Source organism: Impatiens glandulifera, chromosome 1 (assembly GCF_907164915.1).
Source record: "Impatiens glandulifera chromosome 1, dImpGla2.1, whole genome shotgun sequence".
Classification (NCBI taxonomy): domain Eukaryota; kingdom Viridiplantae; phylum Streptophyta; class Magnoliopsida; order Ericales; family Balsaminaceae; genus Impatiens; species Impatiens glandulifera.
This window is the reverse complement of record NC_061862.1, coordinates 5,075,704-5,098,246: the sequence shown is the minus strand read 5'-3', so window position 1 is coordinate 5,098,246 and position 22,543 is coordinate 5,075,704. Positions and strand designations below refer to the sequence as shown.

General features: G+C 35.6%; 3 non-coding genes and 1 pseudogene across 3 annotated transcripts; 2 read left to right on the top strand and 2 right to left on the bottom strand.

The window, feature by feature from the left end:
• Positions 1-22,543, top strand: part of LOC124931064 — a 60,680-nt pseudogene that overhangs the window by 35,924 nt on the left and 2,213 nt on the right.
• On the bottom strand, positions 16,541-16,655 carry LOC124922925. Its single transcript, XR_007097971.1, has one exon. It is a non-coding gene; the product is annotated as a U5 spliceosomal RNA (small nuclear RNA).
• LOC124923028 lies at positions 17,576-17,678 on the top strand. The gene has a single exon (XR_007098068.1). It is a non-coding gene; the product is annotated as a U6 spliceosomal RNA (small nuclear RNA).
• Positions 18,174-18,290, bottom strand: LOC124922871. Its single transcript, XR_007097922.1, has one exon. It is a non-coding gene; the product is annotated as a U5 spliceosomal RNA (small nuclear RNA).

The following is a 22,543-nucleotide window of genomic DNA, read 5'->3' as shown; positions in this document are numbered from 1 at the left end:
GTTTTTCAAATGGATGTTAAGAGTGCATTTTTGAACGGTGACCTACGTGAGGAAGTGTATGTTGAACAACCACCCGGTTTTAAGAATGCTGCATTTCCAAACCACGTATACCGGCTGAACAAAGCTTTATACGGTCTAAAGCAAGCACCTAGAGCCTGGTATGATACACTAACCGCATTTCTATTAGAACATGATTTCACCATCGGTTCGGTGGATAAGACATTGTTCAAATTTGAAAAGAAGGAACATATCCTACTTGTTCAAATCTATGTAGATGATATCATTTTTGGCTCAACCGATCCTAAATTATGTGATAAGTTCTCAAAAATGATGACTGACAAGTTTGAAATGAGTATGATGGGAGAATTGAGTTTCTTCCTAGGTCTTCAAGTTAAACAACTCAAGGAAGGAACCCTCATAAGCCAACCTAAGTACACCAAGGAGCTATTAAAGAAGTTCGGAATGGACACTTGCTCCTCGGCGGCTACTCCAATGAGCTCATCAGTCAAATTGGACAGGGATGACGAGGGCCAATCGGTAGACCAGATTGCATACCGGGGCATGATCGGTTCTCTCCTATACTTGACAGCAAGTAGACCGGACATCCTGTTTGCAGTCGGTGTATGTGGAAGATTACAAGCAAATCCTAAACAATCCCACTACACAGCCGCAAAAAGGATACTGAAGTATCTAAAGGGCACACCTGATGTCGGTCTGTGGTACCCAAAGGACTCGTCCTTCAATCTAACAAGTTACTCAGATGCAGACTATGCAGGGTGTAAGATTGACAGAAAAAGCACCAGCGGAACATGTCAGTTCCTTGGTGACCGGCTCGTTTCATGGCATAGCAAGAAGCAGACATCGGTGGCCACGTCCACTGCAGAAGCTGAATACTTGGCGGCCGGAAGTTGCTGCTCTCAACTCCTATGGATCCAACAGCAGCTGAAGGACTTCGGTGTCATAGCCGAAGAGTCTCCAATATTCTGTGACAACACGAGTGCCATAGCAATAACCTACAATCCGGTTCTACATTCCAGAACCAAGCACATCGACATAAGGCATCATTTTATCCGGGAACATGTCACGCTGAAGCATATCCGGCTGGAATACGTACCGACTGATCAACAAGTAGCCGATATCTTCACTAAGCCTCTACAGGAAGCTAAGTTCTCTCAATTCAGACTTACTCTCGGTCTAACCGACATTAATCAGATCCTTCCTAAGGATGCTTAAAGGGAAACCGGTTCAGACAGATAAAACCGGTAATTCTTCCTAAGCTGTTGAATTTCGAATCCTCAGGGTGTCTGTGGAAGAACCGCCCAGTTCTTCAGACAGAGTAAACCGACCGGCTACTTGGTGAATGCACCAAATAACCGCATCGGGATGAACAACTGATGACTGACCGGTTTGGAAGCAGGTCATTCTAGATTATTTGAATTTCACACAGAAGTGGAACAACTATCAATGCTTGTAGATATCTGTTCTGAAACATTGCCTTTTCAGAGTAACTGGTCGCGCCTAAAAAGACGTGAAGATCTTTTGATATCTTTCACAGTCCAGGCCTATGACCGACACCTAGACTGCAAACATGCCTATTTTATGCAATATCTCTTATCCTGTAGTTAATACACATCATTTCATTTATTACCTGGACAATAGGATAGTCCCTAAACTAGTATTTAAGTGAAGCAAACATTCACCACAACAAGTCACAAGAACATCCTCTCACTAAGGCACAAAATGTCTCAGTTTCCCAACATCCTTCAAGTTGATTTTAGATCCTGCTCAACCACAGACCAATATGAGATATACAAAATGATAAAATCTTTGGTGGAAACCGGCCTTGAGAGTTTCCTATGTGCTAAGCACTCCATCTATCCGGACTCCGTTCTGGAGTTCTTCCACAATGCAAGGGTGTTTCGGGGCACCCCCCACTTTGACACCCACATCCAGTCCAAGGTGGGAGGCATTGTCTTCGACTTCACTGAACGGGACTTTGCGAGGTGTCATAGCCTGCCAAGGCACGGGATGACAGATCTGAACATCCCTGGGGATGTCAAAGCCGAAGTCTGCGTGGCCTTTTCCCGGTCTGACGAACCGGTTGAGGACCACGGAGCAAAATCATGTTTGAGAGCTGAATATCAGCTTCTCAACGATGTGATCGGCAAGAGCATCTTTGGTAGGGATGTCACCAACACCTACAATGTCTCAACTTTCAACATGATGGCGGCTATCATCACTGGCATACCGGTCAACTGGTCCAGGGTGCTCTTCGACATCCTTATCTGGATGATCGGCATCCGATCAGTCGGTTTCATTCCCCAGCTGAGCTGTCTCCTCGTAGAGCTTGGAGTACCGACCTGTCCCAGCGAAGGTCTGAACCAAGCTCAGGTGCTCACCAAAGAAGTAACCGACCCATTCTATAGGCGGTTCGAGAGATCCTGGAGGAGAAGAAACCGCCAGAACGATGACGTCAACCCCTATGCACCCTGAGTCACTCCTTCCTACATCCGGTCATTTTGCTTCATGTACCGGGTGTATTTTTCACCAACTCAAGTTTGATCATGTCGGCTTCACCTATGTCTCTTTTGGCTTTATCTATGATTCTCTTGCTTTTATGTTTTTCTCACCATCCCTCATGCCATTTTCGGCATTGTTTGTGATATTTCCGGTTTTCATCTAATCTAATATCGGTTATGTTTTAAGTGCATTTAATGAGGCAATTCAAATTAATGAAATAACCCCCAACCACCTGCACAATTAAAATCCAACCAACCTGGTTACTTTCCAACTAATAATTACCTCGGGCTTTGTAATCTGCCGCTTCCCCATGCGCCTTGAAAAGGTAAAGATTCTTTTCCTTAATAAAACAAAACTGACCATCAATGCTCAGATTTTCCCTCCAAAACCGATCCTATATAAGGATCCATCCTCTACTCATTATATCACATCCGAAAGCACAAAATCACTTTTATTCTTGAATCCCGTCTCTCTCTCAATACCGAAATCATGCCGAGCAGAACTCTGGAAAATTTCCTATGCATCGATTTCAACTCTTGCACGGGCATAAGGGACTGTACCACTAAGCAGAAATTCATGTATGACTCTCTCGTTGAAACCGGTCTTCAACCGTTTCTTGAAGAGGCCGGTCCTATTCTTCTAGACGATGTCAAGGCCTTCTTTCGAAGCGCCTGCATCAGAGAGAAGTATATCGTCTCTACTGTCAGAGACCATACGTTCTGGATCGATGAGGTTGAATTTGCCTCACTATTCGGTCTACCCACTGAAAGTTTCTCTGACTTTCCGCCTATTCAGGACCTTGCGGGAATTGAAACCGCGCAATACCTGTCGGCCACCCCTTCTCCGGTGGAACACTTTGGGCCAAAAACCCAACTTGCTAGTCACGGTCAGCTATTGATCGAAATAGTGACCCGGTCGATTCTGTGTCAATCACCGAATCAACGGTATTCTAGGAATATCTACAACCTTATGACCCACATTCTTTGCAAATCGGCCATCAACTGGTCAACTGTCATATGGGAAAACCTAAAGAATATGGTGCTGACCAAGAAAGGTCTCGGGTATGCACCGCATATCAGCAAGCTGATTCTTGGGTACCGACCAGAGTTCGGACCGGGCACACCGGCTTCCTCTTCAAACATCCTCGATAGGGATTCGGCAATAGAACGAATCTGGAGAATGTCTTTTCAATAGGCTGTACTTTACATTATTTCTGTATGCCTATCTCTGTACCGAATCTTATATCGGTTTCCTTTATCTGCTATTTCTTGAATTTTAATATCATTTCAGTTTAAATGACCGTGTCTTCTTAATTCTTTGAACATTTATCTAAGTAACCGGTCCACATCTTCAAACTATAACCGCGTTCTTTTCCGGTCACATGAAATATGCCAAATTTGTTAACACTCTAATCACTCAATATAACCAATTGAACTTAGAAACCGAATCATCAATCGGTTTCTAGAAGAAGAGTGCGTCATCAATGACATAAGCAAAGGATTTTGGAGGGAAATCTCCCGCTCAAATTTTCTATTGACCGGCTAATTAAAACTGGTCTGGGATATTTCCTCGGCGGTCCCCATATTATATACAAAGATGCGGTCGAAGAGTTCTTCAAAACCGCAAGAGTCGCCTACGACAAGATCACCGCGACTGTATGCGGTTCACAAATAGAGATCACCGAAGCATTGGTGGCCGAGAGCTTGCATCTTCCAACAACCGGCCAGGATGCAACAGCAGAAATAGAGCAGGACACCTTTGAGGCGGCTTGCCACATTCTATCGGCAACCAATGAGCCGATCAAAACATCCGGGAGTAAACAAACGTTGAAGCCGGAGTTAATCCCGGTATGTGACATCTTCGCAAGGGCGATTCAGGCGAGTGGAGGAAACTTCAGCAACCTCACCAAAGACTAAATCAAGATGTTGATCGGTCTGATGGAAGGAAAGGTCAACTGGGCAAGATCGGTGTTCAGCAACCTCATGGATATGGTGAAACCGGACTCAACCCGGTCGTGGGGATACGCCGTGCCTCTCGGTAAGATATTCCTCCACTTAAATCTCAACATCGGTCCCGGCGTCGCTGTCGCAGAACGATGCCTCATTAGATCAAGGCAATTCGTTGAAAGAACACAACCGGCCCCCAGCTCCACAGGTGGCCGAAAGAAGAAAGCCGCAAAGAAAGATGCCCCGGCCAAAACAAAGACCGGAGGAAAAGGCAAAGAAAAGGCAACCTTCTTAGACCCACCACAACAAACAGAAGATGAGGAGTGGGCCTCTGCGCAAACCGACACGGAGAGGACCGATGATAGAACGGTCAATGACGTCGATCATTCGGCTCGGAGTCCAAATGATGCCGAACCAAACACCAACCCTGAGACCACCGAGAATAGAGAAGAGGGTGGTAAAGAAGAGGTTGATAAAGAAGCCGATATTGAAGGCGGCAACACAGAAAGGGAGGAGGCCGAAGAAGGAGAGGCCGATAGATTAGCCTAGAAAATCATTCAGGGCGTCAACAAGCGAGCCGAAGACGTTGAAGAGCTATACTTAGAGTGGCATGAGCACCGGTTCGGTATACCATATAGAGAAATCCTACCGGGCCACACAAAAGGAAGTGGAGGACCTGATGATGAGCCTCACAAACTCCAACACAATTCAAGAGGTACAGAGCCGAACTTGTCTCTTGTTACCGAGGATCCAACTTCGGAAACTAAGAAAGCGCATCCGGAAAATTAAGGAAGAGCTCAACAAGACGGGATCGGTGGACACCGTAGCGTCGCGGGTGTTAACAAGGCTTGAAAAAGCCAAAAGGGAAATAATTCAAGAAATCGAGCGGCTGGAAACGATATGCAGCCGAATGCAAGTACCGGTCTATACTGCTCCGATAATCGAAAAGTTTCCGGTTAACTGTCCAACACCTCCAAGGGAGGATGCGACACCGTTAGAACTTCCAAAAGAGAATGCTGCACCGATAGAATCCAGTGAAAGAGCCGATCCAAATCTCACGGAGCAATCACCTCCCCCACCACCGGAAGTCACTGCTTCAGACCTTACTAAAGAATGGGCTGCTAAAGAATGGGTTGAGGACCGACTTCAAAAGCTTGAAGCATCCATATCGGAACGGATCGATGACCGCATACAAGAACACAACGTGTCCGAGCTTCAACCATTCAAGGATAGATCCAACAGAATAGTTGATTCGGCCGTGAAGTTCACCGACGTGACAAGGCTGCTTCTGGAAAAACATCAAGAACGACTCTCAGAACTCGGCATCGGTCTGTGGGAAGAGGCGGGTGAACGCGAAAAATGTGTTCAGCGAACCGCAACTCTGGAGGATGTGACCTCCGACTTAAAGAAAGATTTCGAACGGGTCGACACGACACTTAACCGGGTCTCCGAACTCGAGAAGACAAACGAGGGTCTCGTGGCTGAAGTAAAGGCACTTTCCGAACAGATGGCCGAAATTTTAAAGGCTAAGGTGAACGCGGACGACGCGGCTGTAGCAGCTGATGCTCAGGTGGCTAAAAGGGTCCAGGATGCGCTGGACGCCGAAGTTAGCAAAGATAAAGAGGCGCCGCGATCGTCTCAACTGACCGAAGCGGAAGTGGAAGCCGCGCGACTTAAAAATGCTGAGGCCATATTCCCAGGGTTTGCTGAGAAAGTAGCCACCCGAGCTGCGGAGGATGCCGCATGGTTGGAAAGGGAAGCACGGAGGCTGGACGGCTTCGCTAGGGAACACAAGAAGAAGAAGGTGGGCCGCCTTCGCTTCAGCACCGAAAAAGAGACAGAGGGAGGCCCCTAAGAATGTTCAGATAGCCGAGCTGCTCAAAGAGGTCTCTGAACCGGTCATTACGGGTACATCGCAGCAAGCCGACCAAGTCGAGGATGAAGTCGAAGAACAACTGCGGTCCCGATCTAAAAGGCGACGATCTTCCGAACCGACCGGGCAACAGCAACCGAAGAAGAAAAAGAAGACCGTCTATGACTTCACGGACTCTGAATAGGGACTATCCTTCTTTTTCTTATTGGCCTTAGTATTTCTATATATTTTGTCTTTTCCGGTCATCTATATATAAATATATAAAGTTATTTTTGAATCCGGCCTTATTTTGCATCTCTACTTAGTTTTGATAATTTTAAATAAAATAATCAAAAAGGGAGAAATTGTTAGATAAAAGATAAAGACTCTTCCAAAACTTTTCTCAAAATTCTCTCAAATTTTTTCGATAAATTCTCTAAAGTCATTTTCAAAAACCGGACAAACAAAACAACCGGCCTACGGTTGCAAACTTACATGATTTTGATAATTTTAAATAAAATAATCAAAAAGGGAGAAATTGTTAGATAAAATAAGACCGGTTCAAATAAACCTAACTTAAATAAACTTTCCATGCAGAAACAAGGAACCGGACCGGATGAACAAGAGAACCAACTAAAGAAACCTAACCGGTCAAGCTACCAAACCGATCAAGAGTATTCGGAACGTGACCGCACAAAGAAAGGATCGGCCAAAGCTTAAAACCGGAATCATCAAACAGCCGATCATCCACAAGACAAGAATAACCGGAAGAAGTCCGGTTACATCACTACCAAAAGACATTCGGCCAAGTCAAATGACCGACCAGTACAAGAAGACAATTTGGGTATCTGTTGAGAACGATACCAAAGGAACAGACTGAATACTTCCATATCCATGCAAGTCTGAGGAAAGACTGTAGGCTGCAGAAGACAGTACTACCGGATCCTTCCACTTCGGGATAAGACAGAAAGGAAATCTTCCAAGTACAGACAACTGTCCAACAGACAGTGCCTACATCAAGTAAAAGACAAACCCGGCAGGCTTGTCTTACACACCGGAAGAACAGACCGCCAGGTCTGAGACAATACCAGGTCTGAGGTTGACCGTCAGGTTTGAGGAAACGACCGCAGGTCTGAACCTCTGAAACACTAAATCACTGCACCTCTGATCAGCCAATCAAATTCAAGGCAGTGAAATATGACCGTTGGCATATTTCACCTATAAAAAGGGGTAGCTGAAGAAGAGTAAATGCAGCAGATACATTGTGGCACATTCGAGAGACTTAAGTGACTTAAGCGGGACATACATTGGGATAACGAGCGCTAAGAGCATTTACTACAAGTGATAAGATTGTGCTGTTTTAGAAAGCCTAAGTGTTAAAAGTCAAAGAGTGTTCTACAATTTCGGTGTAAGTTGTAAGAGTATTATCGAGCAGGAAATAAGTCTTGATCGGTTTGTATTTGTATTCCTTAGTGAATATCCTTCTCGCGGTTTCGAGAGGAAGGGGTGACGTAGGAGTTTTATCTCCGAACATCCATAAAATCTGTCTTGTCATTTACTTTCTGCCGGCTTCATTATCTAATCGATTAACTTAACCACACCGCTCCAAACCGACTCTATTCTAACCATACCGAATATCCAGATTACCGAAACCGACCCACCATTTCCAAATCACCATCATCCGAAACCGGCCTTGTTTATCAAACAAGTGTGCTGCTTCAACCTGAAAGCAAACCACTTCCGCGCTTGAACCTAGTTCAAGGGTTTGTGACAGGTTGTGTAGTATTGAAACCCCGGTTAATCTCTAACCGGATTAATAACCACCCTTCGAGTGTGAACCGCTGACCGGTCCAACCCCCGGTTCACCAGCGGCGATCTAGATCCTAACAAGTACATTACCACCTCTTATTTGATTTCATTCTCCTGGACTAGCATTCTCCCCATGGATGAGTCGGTGATAGTGAGGTGAAGAATCAAAGGAACTCCTAACCTCAGAGACATAAGGATAGGAAGGGATTACAAATACGCCTTCACCTTCTTGAAGATATGTTAATAAGTATCACTCCAGACAACTTTTGATCCTTCTTCAAATCTTGAAGAGAGGATCGCAAGTGCATGTGAGCTTACTAATGTAGCGACTAATTTATTGGATTTTGTCCAAAAATTCACGAACCTTTGCTCATTTCGGGGTGTTGGCATGGCTGTGATGGCCGCAATCTTGCTAGAGTCGACTTCTATTCCTCTTTGAGTAATCATAAATCCCATCATCTTACTAGTAGTGACACCGAAGGTGCACTTCATTGGATTTAAACGGAGATGGTATTTCCGAATCCTCTGAAGGAATTTCTCCAAGTTTGCGATATGTTCAACTCGATTCTTAGATTTGACGATCATATCATCAACGTAGACCTTGACTTCCTTGTGGATCAAGTTGTGGAGAATAGTTGCGACTTGTGGTTACTTTCTGATACGTAGCTCCATTGTTCTTCAGTTCAAAAGGCATCACTCGATTGCAAAAGGTACCGACCTCTGTGATGAGAGTAGTTTTTTCCTTGTCCTTAGGCACCATCGGGACCTGATTATATCCCGAGAAACCCTCCATTAATTTAAATTTTAAAAAATACATATTTGTTATTACTAAACAAATACTATTAATAAACTAATTAAAAAAAACTTAAATATACATTGTAAAGTTATTGCAAATCATGCTATTAAATGGCTAAAATTATTGTTAAAATATAAGATATAAATTTTATATATATGACAAAATATATATCAAGTAAATTAAATTTATAAATTATTTAAAAAATACCTATTAATTGCAAATGGTCTTCAAGATAAGTTTGTAAATCAAGTGTGAATATTTAAAATATATAATTGTTATGTATTGTAAAATATGTTCATTTAAAATTACTATATTTATTATTAAGATATATGAAATTATTGCAAAAATGTTGTAGAATATATGGCTAATTAAATTAATAAAATATAAAAACATTAATTGATAAATTATTGAAATCATGTTGTAATAATAATTTTAAATATTTTTAAGAAATATTTTTACCAACATAAATGTTAATACAATTTTTGTTAAAAAAATGAATAAGTCATTATTAAGCAAATTCTTAATAAATTATATTATAATAATTATTATAAAATAAATTATAAAATACAAAATCATAAATAAAATCTACAATGCAAATAATGTGGTAATATATATTATAATATTAATAATATTTTTCAATAATATATATTGAAAGTTGAAACAAAATATTTTTAGTTATAAATATATTTATAAAAAAGAGTGACAACATAAATTATAAATTTTGTAACTTAAGAATAACATATTTGATTTGTGTAATACTAAATTAGTTCATAATTACTTATTTTAATACTTTTTCATTTGAAAAGAGTATTTTTGAAAACATCCTATTTTTGTAGTGTAATCTTGTACTAAGACAATCACAATTGAGAGATCTAATATTTGACTTAGAGTTGTTCATCATATTGTGATGTAATACTATTACGTTATTATCACTGAAAAATTGGTCGGCATTAAACATATTCTTTTAGTATGATTTAAACACTAAGTCTATACCTATTTTTTTTAAACACGATATACTAAAATTTCTTTATCAAAAAAATTATTAATAAATTATAATTTAAATATTTTATTTATTTATTTTATAACAAAAGAAGACGATCAATCCAGCAAGAAGAAAGTCAGATCCTGGACCGGGTATGGCTGTTGATAATTCAAGAGCAGCTTAATTTCAATCTTTGATCTCAAAACAACTCAGTCAGAAACAACAAATAAACAACAGTTTTCAAATAAAGAAACAACCAACCTATAATAGTTTTGGCTATCCATCTGTAAATCTCTCAAGTACACTCAGGAACAATCATAAGAAAAAACAAACAGTTTATAATCTACTATTTGGGGGTGGGGTGTAAGTTAAGATATCACTTTAAGTTTTCTAGTTTCAGCTTCAGCTTCTTCTTCTTGCTGCTTTTGAAGAATAAGGCCATCTTGGGTTGCGGCTGGGTCAAGATCCCAACAGCATTCTGGCAGATCATCAGTCTTCCCTGCACCTCTAATTCGCCAGCAAGGAACACAATGTGAAAATCTCAACATTTACTTCTTCAAAACCCTACAAATGGAACCCTCATCTGGGTTACTCCTATTCACAGTCCTGTAACCATCTACTTTCACCGGTGGACTCATGCAAACCCCATCTTCTTCGTCATAATCCATCATAATTTCCATCATCTCATATTGATGCCTAACCTCAGAGGGGGTCTCCCTGTTCCATTCCGATGACCAGTTCTTGTATATGGCCCATATATCTCCGCTCCTAGGATAAATTCTAAGGCATCTTCCCCGTGTTGAGAAAGACTACAATGGAGCATGTACCTATGCTTTGAGAGCTCAGATGCTTTGTCCCAGCTTGGAGGGTATAAAAGAAATGAAAGCTACATTTGATGTTTATGCTACATCTGAGACAAAATTCAAAGGGGAAACTGATTTCTATGCAATTTTTGTCTAAAATCATCTGCCGTTAAGGCTAGGCTCATCAAATAGTTTACGTATATGTGTGGTCTACTTAACCCTTATTACAATAAAACTGTTGGGGCAGATGGGGGCATTTAAGCTTCTATCGAAACATGGAATATATTGTCTTTCCTCAGTGAACGAACCGAGGAGGAGGAGGAGAGGTGGTGGTTTCTAACCAGCCTAGCACTGCTCAATCAGTGGTGAGGAGGAGGGAATCAATGCCCATGAAGGTTCCTATCTCTGATTTTCACAATTTTGACAATGATAGGTCTAAGCAATGCTTTAAGGCGAAGCTGATATGGGCGATCTACGATGAAGAAGATGCTATGCCACGTCTATACTGTCTGATTGATCAAGTGATTTCAGTCTCACCGTTTAAAGTTGCAATCAGTTACATGAACTCCAAAACTGATGCGGAGTTCGGGTCAGTGAATTGGATAGAATCTGACTTTACGAAATCTTGTGGAAAATTTAGGACATCAAACATTGACGTGGTTGAAGAAGTGAACATCTTTTCTCATGTATTGAGCAGAGAAAAAATAAAACGGGGAGGTATGGGCCATATACAAGAACTGGTCATCGGAATGGAACAGGGAGACCCCCTTTGAAGTTAGGCATCAATATGAGATGGTGGAAGTTATGATGGATTATGATGAATAAGATGGGGTTTGCATGAGTCCGCTGATGAATAAGATGGGGTTAGAAAGACCCCCTTTGAAGTTTGAAGAAGGAAATGTTGAGATTCTCACATCGTGTTCCTTGTTGGCGAATTAGAGGTGGAGAAAGGACTGATGATCTGCCAGAATGCTGTTGGGATCTGGACCCTGCCGCCACCCAAGATGGCCTTATCCTTCAACAGCAGCAAGAACAAGAAGAAGCTGAAGCTGGGAAACATAAAGTGATATCTTATCTTACATTCCATCCCCCAATTGAAAAGATTATGAACTGTTTGTTGTTTCTTATGATTGTTTGTTCCTGACTGTGTACTTGAGAGATTACAGATGGATGGCCAAAACTATTATAGGTTGTTTCATTGTTGTTGATGATGTTTTTGATTTTGACATGTGAGAATTATTCTACATGTCAAATTAAAGTTGAACAGTGGGTTAATTTCCTTTTCCCTGTGGTTGACTTGATTTGGGATAGAAAATACAAATATGAATGAATTTATATTTTATAATTGATGTATGTTTGTCTTTATCTTTCAATGAGATTTGATCTTCAGCTTATCTTGTTTGTTGTTGCTCCGCTCCAGCTAAATGAAATTTCTTGGCAGTAAAACTAATAAATAAGACAAATCCTCTTTCTGAGGTGTGAATGTCTTTATTCTTGAATTTCTTGATTCAAAACATATTAATTGTGTTCTCTTATATAGAGCACATTATATATAGCTTTGTTTTAATAATCATATTCAAGAGAATACTTTAAGTGGAAAGAGATATAATTGTGTATGTAACAACTAAACTATAAATTAACGGTTAATATTGAAAATCAATTTTTTTTTTATTTTCGATAGATTAATGTTTTTTTTATGAACTTTTATAATTAATCATAGATTCATAATGTTTAACATAATATTATAAAACAAATAATTAGGATAATAAAAATATATAAAAAGTAGCATATTCAAAAGAAGCTAATGCATTTTTCTAATCAAAAATTATATTTTGTAATAAAATAAACAAATGAATTAAAAAATAAATCGAAATAAAACATAAATCTCTCCTCAAGGGGGAATTTGAGGAGATGACTCTCAATAATGTCTTAAATGCGGAAAGTGCAGAGTTAAAAAAAAGCGCTAGTGACCCCTTTTACTGTTTTTAGACGAAAATGTCCCTGTTGCGTTACGCAACCTCAGTTATTTTATTTTTTTATTTTTCAAATATAATAGTATAATTAATTATATATTATATTATTAATATCATTTCTTGAATTTCTTGATTCAAAACATAATAATTGTGTTCTCTTCTATAGAGAACAATATATATATAGCTTTGTTTTAATAATCATATTCAAGAGAATACTTTAAGTGTAGTGAGATATAAATGTGTAGGTAACAAATAAACTATAAATTAACGGTTAAATATTGAAAATTAAATTAACCTGAGGTTGTGTGATGCAATATTTTATTTTTTTATTTTTCAAAAAAATTTAATTATGAATTTTTTTGGACGAAAATGCCCAGTTAATTGAAAAAAAAATCGGTTGCGTCACGCAATTGAAGTTGCGTTACGCAAGGGTATAATTGTCATTAAAAAAAAAAGGGTTAACAACGCTATTTAAATTATGCACTCACACTATCCACTATTCACTATTCACCCTATCATTAGTGAGGTCATTTCCTCAAATTTCATTTCCCACTCACGGTAAGATAATCTATAGTAGTACATATAATGATTGATTAAATATTCTAAATTAATTTGTAAGTTTTTTAAAAACTTCACTATCTACGATTTGTTAATGAGAAAAAAGTTTAAAAAAATGTTATTATTACCCTACTCTTTTTAACAATAATTTTTTAAGATTATCACTGCTAGTGATTCATCTGTCCTTGTTTGGTTTCTCTCAAAAGTATTCGATTATTGGGGAAAAATTAGAGCACATTGTTCCAAACTATTTCCAGTTCTTATATTAGCACATTAGCCTTTGGTATTCTAATGTCTTTTTATCGACATTTTTCGAAACGTTCAAACTCGATAATTTACGTTCTGGAACTCACTTTTCTGTTGAATCTCGAATGAGATAAGAACCAAAATAGTGAGTGCGGCTATAATTAAATTTTAATTTGTCAATGTTTTCTAAGTCTTGTGGCCTACATTTATCTCGAATCTCGTAAAACGAGACGAGGAAATGACTCTCTCGAATTTGTCTAAGTGTGTGATGATAAACCACAAATAGGATTTAAACAAAATTATACTAGCTTTGACTCTTTTAGACTTGTTACTTAATTTACTCATCGAGAAATTAGGAAGGAAAAATATTTTTTTTTAGTTCAAACACGACTTAGAAATTTCGATTTGGTCTGGTGTTTGGTTACACGTGAGAAAAGTCATCAACATTATGTCTCAAGTGCCCACCGAAATGAATGATCTCTACTACAAACGTTTTGTCATTTTTTGAAAATATGATTTTTATACTTTTATTTTATAATTTATTCAAATCATATCCACATGTCTAAGGCTCTAGCTTATTTCCTAAACTAGATTTAATTATTGTACTCATATATTCTTAAGGCATGCGTCTACGTTCTTCCTTTTGCGATATAGAAAAATACTGAATTTTACAGAAATTCAAACGCACTTGTGAATTGTGAATAAGAAAGGGTAGGAACCTGAAAAGATTGCAAAAATATGAGTTAGCTTTTCAAATAATTCATATTTTAATTTATAAAAATGAAGAATTTTATTTTTTTTGAAAATTTTAAAGTGGAAATTAAGAAAATAAATCAAACAGGCCTTAAGCACAAATATTTTGTGTGGTTTATAGAAAAAAAATATTTTAAATCATTTTTATTTGTTTTGAATTATTTTAAAATCAAATAGACTTTAAAAATGAGAAAATGAAATACAACTAATTAAGTTGAAACAAATAGAGCCACCAAGGTCCACATACCCTTAAAATTGAGGTCCAAATACAAATTAAAATTTTTAAAATTGTAAATAATTTTTATTTAATTTTTTCAGTAGATAAAAAAAAATAAAAAAGTTATATATAGATGATATAATATATATATATTTTATATGAAAAAAAGATAAAAAAAAATGATATTAATAATATAATATATAATTAATTATACTATTATATTTGAAAATTTTGGGGCCACATAAAAGTGAGCCCTAAGTAACTGCATAGGTTGTTTTACCCCACGGCCGACTCTGGACGTATGGGTACGAGTCACTGATTTGATTGTTGGTTCGGGTGCATGGACACGGGTCACTAGGCATATAGTAGGAAGGGTCGCGGGTCAAGGGTGAACCGCAATTGTGGACTGCTTCTGTGGGTTCAATGATCTTCTCTTTCCTCAAGGGGAACGTAAAAAACAAAGGGCTTTTCGGTAAGGATTGTTTGAAATTTTGAGAGAGAAAATAACGATTGATGATAATTTTAAGGTGATTATGATTTTTTGGATAAAAACCTTAATGATACTGATATATATAAGTAAAAATAAATAATCATAATTTTAAATATATAATATTTTAATATTTTAGTTAATGAATTGATAAATGAGAAGGGAGTAAAATAATGTTTGATTTTTTTGATTATTTAAATAACTCAAAACCGAACCAGACCAAAGAAAATATCGAACTTACTGTTTTCCTCTTTTTTTTATTTGTTTTCTTGCTAGCTGAACTTCAATCTAAATGACTAGAAGTCTTCTTCACAACATACTAAACATTCCTAGACTAAGCGAAGACGTCATTCATCTTGTATGGGTATGGTCAGAGCCTTGTCGGAGAAGACACGCCCGTCACCAGAAAAAGTGCATTGTTCAAATCAAACCAAAATCGATTTGGCTCTTTGCCAAATTGATCTCTAGTACATGTATGAACTTCATGCAAGCATAACATTTAGAACTCGAATCAAATAGCTAAATGAGAATTCTAAATCAATCATAACATTTCTATAACATGATACTGAAGAATGAAGCAATATAAACAAAGCTCAAAATTTAAATGCTAAAAAATCTAGTTTAGTTTATAAAGTCAATTACAAGAAGATGGACATTTACAATTGATCGGGAATGCTTCCTAGAAGATTTTTAAATCTTTCTGGGTGCTTGTCCTGCTTTACTCCACCTGAAAAAAAAAATATCAAAATGTTGGTTGAAGCTTTAATGGAGAATTGATATCCAAGCTCTCTCGCTTTTAAACTTTCCCACCCCTGAAATAAAACTCTATGATGCTTTTTTTAAATGATTCATGCAATAATATTATGAATGGATAGTGGTTTACACATAACTACAAAAACTTTAAATTTATAAAAAAAAAGTCACACAAATATTACAAAATTAACATGTGCGGAGATCTTCCAAAAAGGAAATGAGCTCTCCGACTGAATCTACCGGCTTCCCACATCGAACATCATATAATGTTAGGATGATAACATTGTGTTGGATCCGCAACGGTCATTTAAGATTGTTGAAAGATCTACGATTTCTCTCTAACCAAATTATCCACCAAATTATCCACCAGAAAATAATAGAGATATAACTTCATTGTTTCAAACCCACAAATTCTAGCTACCTCAATCCACGATTCTCAATACGCACCAATGATTCCCGACATAACTCAAAAAATACCAGTAATACTCCAAATAATACACTAAATACCAGCGACACATACTACATCGTCTCCACCTCCTTAAGACACATACTACATCGACTAACTAAGATAAGACACTTACGTATGTATTTATCATCAGTTAGAATACCATTGTGGATCACACTTCTCTAACTAAATGATTGAGTCTTCGTGAGAGAAGGTGCAAGAGAAGATAAGTTCCCTAGTCATGCACAAAACAATTAGGCAGTATGTTGTCAGATAAAGAGTGAAATACTTTTATTTATTACAACTTTTTTTAAGTATAATTCAAATAATACATTAATAAATAATATGAATTAAATTTTCGTAGATAAGAAAAATTCAAAGTTTAAACTCAATTGTAGGGTGCCTCCGATTAGAGGACCTAACAAAAATAGGTGTATGCCACGTATTGCAAAGAACACACGGTATTCTTTAGTAAAAGGCGAAAGAATAATTCGTTTTGTGTTTAGTGCTTGTCTTCGTAATTTTTTGAAATCACCAACTCCCCTCTTATAATAATATCGAATCTCTATTTTCACTTCATCTAACAATGTGGGAAAACACACTTTTTTGTCATTATTGAGGCTAATGGTGTGTTTTCTTCTTTTATTTAAAGAATAGGATAATTCAATAATACTTTTAAGAATTTGGTACTTTTAACTATATATTATTTTATCAAAGGTTAATAACAAACTATTACAATGATTTATTAGTATAGCTCCAATAAAAAGAGTTTTATTTTTAACATTTGATTTTCACTAAAAACGCTTTAATTTGGATTGAAGTTATTACTATGATAGTGGTTATAACTCGTACTTTCAAACAAGGTATATGACTCGTATTTGATATTTAATAAACTTATGTTATAGTCATTATGACGAATGTTACTTAGATTAACAGAGGCATCGACACCTTCAAGGGAGTGTCTATGTACAGCTCGGGTAACTCAAAACAGTTTGTATGCGAATGGAAATAACGACGGGGAGAAATATCGTCGCTATTGAGTTATCTGGTCGATGAAGGAACCTATTAACCGTAAACTATGTATATTTTTTTTCATATTATTATCATTCTAGCCGTGTAAATTTTATGGAAATAACTTAGCCCGACTAGTTTTAAATCCTAGCTCTGCCCTTGGACACCTTATCAACATTACATAATTGGTAGCTCCCCATTCTTTTTCTCTCATAAAATCAATATTCCTTCAAAAGAAAAAACCCTATAAATCGAGGGCATACTTTGAAAGACCCTCATTCTCTATATAGAACACATGCGTTCCTCGAAAAATACTCTAGTAGTCGATCACAACAAATAGCAGTTGTCCATTCATTTTCTAAAATTGATCCCGCATCGCTCCTCTAACTTAAGAATGAAGTCTTTTTAAGAATGAGATGGTTATGTCCCTTTGGGGACATTCGATAAAATTTGAACGATACAGAGAAAATTAGCATGGCCCCTGCGTAAGAATGACACACACAAATCGAGAAATGGTCCAAATTTTTTTTACCCTTTTTCCTCGCCGAAGCGTACGCCGGCGACCGGAGGGAAAATAGTGTAGTTTTTTATTGTGTACATTACCGGTTTGCACACAATGACATTTGTTGATTTTTATCTCAAACTAACTAACTTATTAAGATGGAAAAATAAAAGACATGGGCTCCTAGTTAGTAGGGTCTTCGTCCCTTTTTTATTCGCTCGTCTAACTAAATGATTGAGTCTTCTCGAGAGCGGGGGCAAGAGAAGATAAAGTCCCTTTTCATGCATAGAATAATTAGAATGTAAGAAAGAATTAACTATGGTGTAAAAAATTAATCTGCGCATCTAAACGAAAATAATTTTGAAGGATTACAATTAAAAGGGAGTATGTTGTCGGATAAAGAGTGAAATAATTTTATTTATTACAATTTTTTTGATGTATAATTCAAATAATACATTAATAAATATTATGAAAAAAATTCGTAGATAAGAAAAATTCAAAGTTTAAACTCAATTATATGGTGCCTCCGATTAGAGGACCCAACAAAAATAGGCGTATGCCACATATTGCAAAGAACACACGGTATTCTTTAGTAAAAGGCGAAAGAATAGTTCGCTTTGTGTTCAGTGCTTGGCTTCATAATTTTTTCTTATCACCAACTCCCCTCTAATAATAATATCGGATCCTTATTTTCACTTCATCTAACAATGTGGGACATCACACTTTTTTTTCCATTATTGAGCATAATGGTTTTTTCTTCTTTTATTTAAAGAATAGGATAATTCAATAATATTTTTAAAAATTTGATACTTTTAAGTATATTATTTTATCAAACTTATATATAAATATTAATAACAAAACTATTACAATGATTTATTAGTTTAGCTCCAATAAAAAGAGTTTTATTTTAAATATTTGATTTTCACTAAAAACACTTTAATTTTGATTTTTTTCTCAGAATAAATAACTTATTAAAATGAAAAAAATAGAAGACATGTTGTGGCTTCTAGTTAGTAGGGCCTTTGTACCTTTTTTATTCGCTCCTCTAACTAAATGACTTCTCAAGAGCGGGGCAAGAGAAGATAAGGTCCCTTGTCATGCATAAAACAATTAGGATGTAAGAATTTGATTTTGAACACAATTAACTATGATGTAAAAAATTAATCTGCGCATCTAAACAAAAATAATTTTGAAGGATTACAATTCAAAGGAAGTATGCCAAATAAAGAGTGAAATACTTTTATTTATTACAAAAAATAAAATAAAGTATAATTCAAACAATACATTAATAAATAACATGAATTAAATTTTCGTCAATAAAAAAAATGTAAAATTTAAACTCTGCTAAATTAAAAAAATATATAAATATTCCAAAACTTGATTTGATAAGATTATAGTTGTGTTTACAAATATAGATTTTATAACTTAATTTAATCATATCCTAGAACAGCAAAGTAAGGTATTTGTATAACTCAATTTAATCATATTATAACTCTTATATAAGATACTTGAAAAAAAAATTGAATATTGATTAAAAATTATTAGTTTTACAATAAGTTAAATTTAAATATATAATATTATTATAATTTTCATTAATTTATTTTATGACAAAAGAGTGGTTAATAATTAATAATTGTGAAATAATGTAAAGAAGTCCCACATAGGTTCAAAAACAAAAACACAAGCAGAGAAAGAACACGATCTAATAGATTTTTTTAAAATCACGTTTACCAACCGATGTTGAATTTGCATAAACTATTTGCATTGTGCTCTTTGTTGACTAGAAACTGATTCAATTCGTAGTTCGATTCAACCTCTCATTAAAAAAGATATAACTTGGTTTTATTTCATCTCTTCAACAAGTTTGGTAATAACATAATTGTCCTATTGTTCCGGAACAAGTATTAAAAGTGATTATAGAAAAGAGAATTGAGGGTCCTAAATCAATATTGTAATTAAAAAACCATTTTTTAGAATATATATTTTGAATAGAAAAACAACTTTGACAAAAAAAAAAGTGATTAGATAAAACGAAACGAAGTAGTGTCATTGACATAACAGATGTCACAAGTCTTTGTCAAAAGATGAAAAAGTCCATTTATTCGCTTAGATAGACACTTCGAACATAAACTGAAATATTCTGGAACTACAAAGATAATTATTAAATCGTTAGCACCGCATAAAAGCATTGCTCATAAAGTATGTTTAATTGGTTATAATTCTCTTTTGACTCTGCGCTATTGATTACACTATTATCCGTAAATAATAATAAAATAATTCTATTATATTTATAGACCATTGTTTATTTTCTCGAAAATGCACTACAACAAAATATACTTTCAGCCACCTTTATATGCCAACGCTTATTAAGTCGTGGGTAAAAATTAAAAAAGTAAAAACTTTTGCCACATTTATACTTTACAACCACCTTTATTTTTTTATATATACAAACTTTGTTAAAAATCTTAAAATTTAACTATTATAAATTTAATATTTTTTATGTTTTATTTTTAAACTTTATAAATATTTTATTTCACTATTTTAAAATTTTAAAATAAAATTTGACTTAAAATTTTATTTACACTAAAATTTAGTTAATAAAATTTAAAATTTTTATAACATTATTAATTTTTTTTATTAACATCTGTCTTTTATTTAAATATTTAAAATGAATTAAATTAAAAGTAAAAAATAATATAAACCAAAAATAAATAAATTAAACATTATATTATATTTAATAATAGAATTTTAACTTATATATATATATATATATTTTAAAACTAGAATCAGTTTTTAATTATCAAGCCTAACTCATTTTTTTCTACGCTGACCAATTCTTTCTAACCTAAAAAATCCTTCTTCCTGTTAATCAGACTATCATCCTTTTACTCTACAGCCAGATTTCCGTGCTATCAACCTTTTACTCTCTGCAGCCAGATTGTCGTGCGCACGAGGTTAGTTACATTATTCTTCAACCATTAGGGCTTTCCTTCATCTGCACTATCATTCATTGACTCTCCGCAGCCAGATTGTTGCACCCACGAGGTTAGTAACATTCTTCTCCGACCATTAGGGTTTTCCTTCATCTTCGGGTCTTGGAAGTCTTTTGAGTGATAAATGGTTCTACTTATCTGTTTTAAGAATGCAACGAGGTTTATATGCGATTTATTTAGGTCACTGGTTTTATTTTTCATGTCTAGATCATAGTTTTCCCCTTGATGTAGTGTTTTGGATTTCTCAGTTATTTTCAGTTGGATTTTGATGCTAGGTTGTTATCGCTGCACTAGATGATTAAACCATCTTTATGAGTGAGAAATGGTTATACTTCTTTGTTTTAAGGATGAATTAGAGTATATATTTGACTTATTTAGTTGAACCATCTTTATGAGTGAGCCGTTGTACTCTCCATACAAATTACAACTTACAAACGCACTCACATGTATACATGTATATAGTTTGTATAAAATCCAGATGATTAGCTCGCAACCTTTAATTTCCCAAGTCACATGTAATATGTTTTCCCTTTATTTGTTTGTTTGTGTAAGAATATGTGTTCCTACATTATAGTGTGATGATGAAAGTGGTCACATAATTCTGATTTAGCTACAGGGATACAACTTGAACTAATTTGAATCCCAACAAATTAGGGCTGAAACAATGTCCATTATTGTGTGTTTGGATTCTACATCTGCTTATAAATCGTACAAATTAGTGTATCTGTCAACTGAGACAAAAGTTGTTTATAATCAAACAGCAAACAAAAGTCCTGATATTAGATTAGCGTCTAAGAATACATATCTTTTTTGAGGATCTCTTAACATTGTTCGTCTCTACAAGAAATGATTTATTCTTTGTTGTATGCACATGTTTGAAGAATTTGGATATATATGAGTTTGGTATTTGCTGGTATAGTGGTATTGAGAATCATCACAAGAAAGGAAAAGGTGGATGAATTCCTTGTAATTTTACCTGTTTATGGTGACATTTAATATAGGTTTTATTAGGAAGGGTGTTATGAATTCCCCAATCGTTATGCCCGATCAAGTCTTCTTTGGTTGTTCCTAATTGGATTCCTTTAATTTTCTATCACCTGTCAATGTACTTTCTTGTCTTTATTGAGTATTTTTTTGTTTGATATGTATAAACTTATAAAATCAGTTTTATACAGGGTACAGAAAACGAGTACTAGTCACCAAAGTGAATGGAATGTTTGGAAACTATTCTACCACTTGTGCTTATATTATATAATGAAAAGGCTTATAACATAACTGGGGTTACATAGTATTGTTAAAGAAGTTAGTTTTTAACCAATGGATAAATATAACTTGTGTCTGTTGGATTAGATGGACAGTTATTGTCGCACCATTAGTAGATTATGTTTTGCCATTATGCTTATATTATATCAATGGAAAGGCCTATAACATAACCGGGGTTACATAGTATTGTTAAAAAAGTTAGTTTTTAACCAATGGATAAATATAACTTGTGTCTGTTGGATCAGATGGACAGTTGTTGTCGCACCATTAGTAGATTATGTTTTTCCATATAATGTTATCAGGGTTTATATCAAGGTAGATTGTTTAACAGAAGGATTATATTTTGAACGAATAGTTTTAAAATGCCCACATTAGTTAACGATACAATCATTTATCCATGTGGGTGTAAGTTTTTTCCGATAACTTCTCCTAATCCTATTATGCAATAATTTTAAGAAAGAGTCAGAATAGAAAGTTAGTATTCAGTAATAATAATTGTTTTACAAAATGATGATTTCAAAACTAAGGGTGAATGCATTTGCAGGTATCGCCTTCATCAACACTTGAATCGTTATTTGAGTCCCTCCATGTGAAGAAATTTGATAGTATTGATATTTCTTTCGCCAAAGGTATG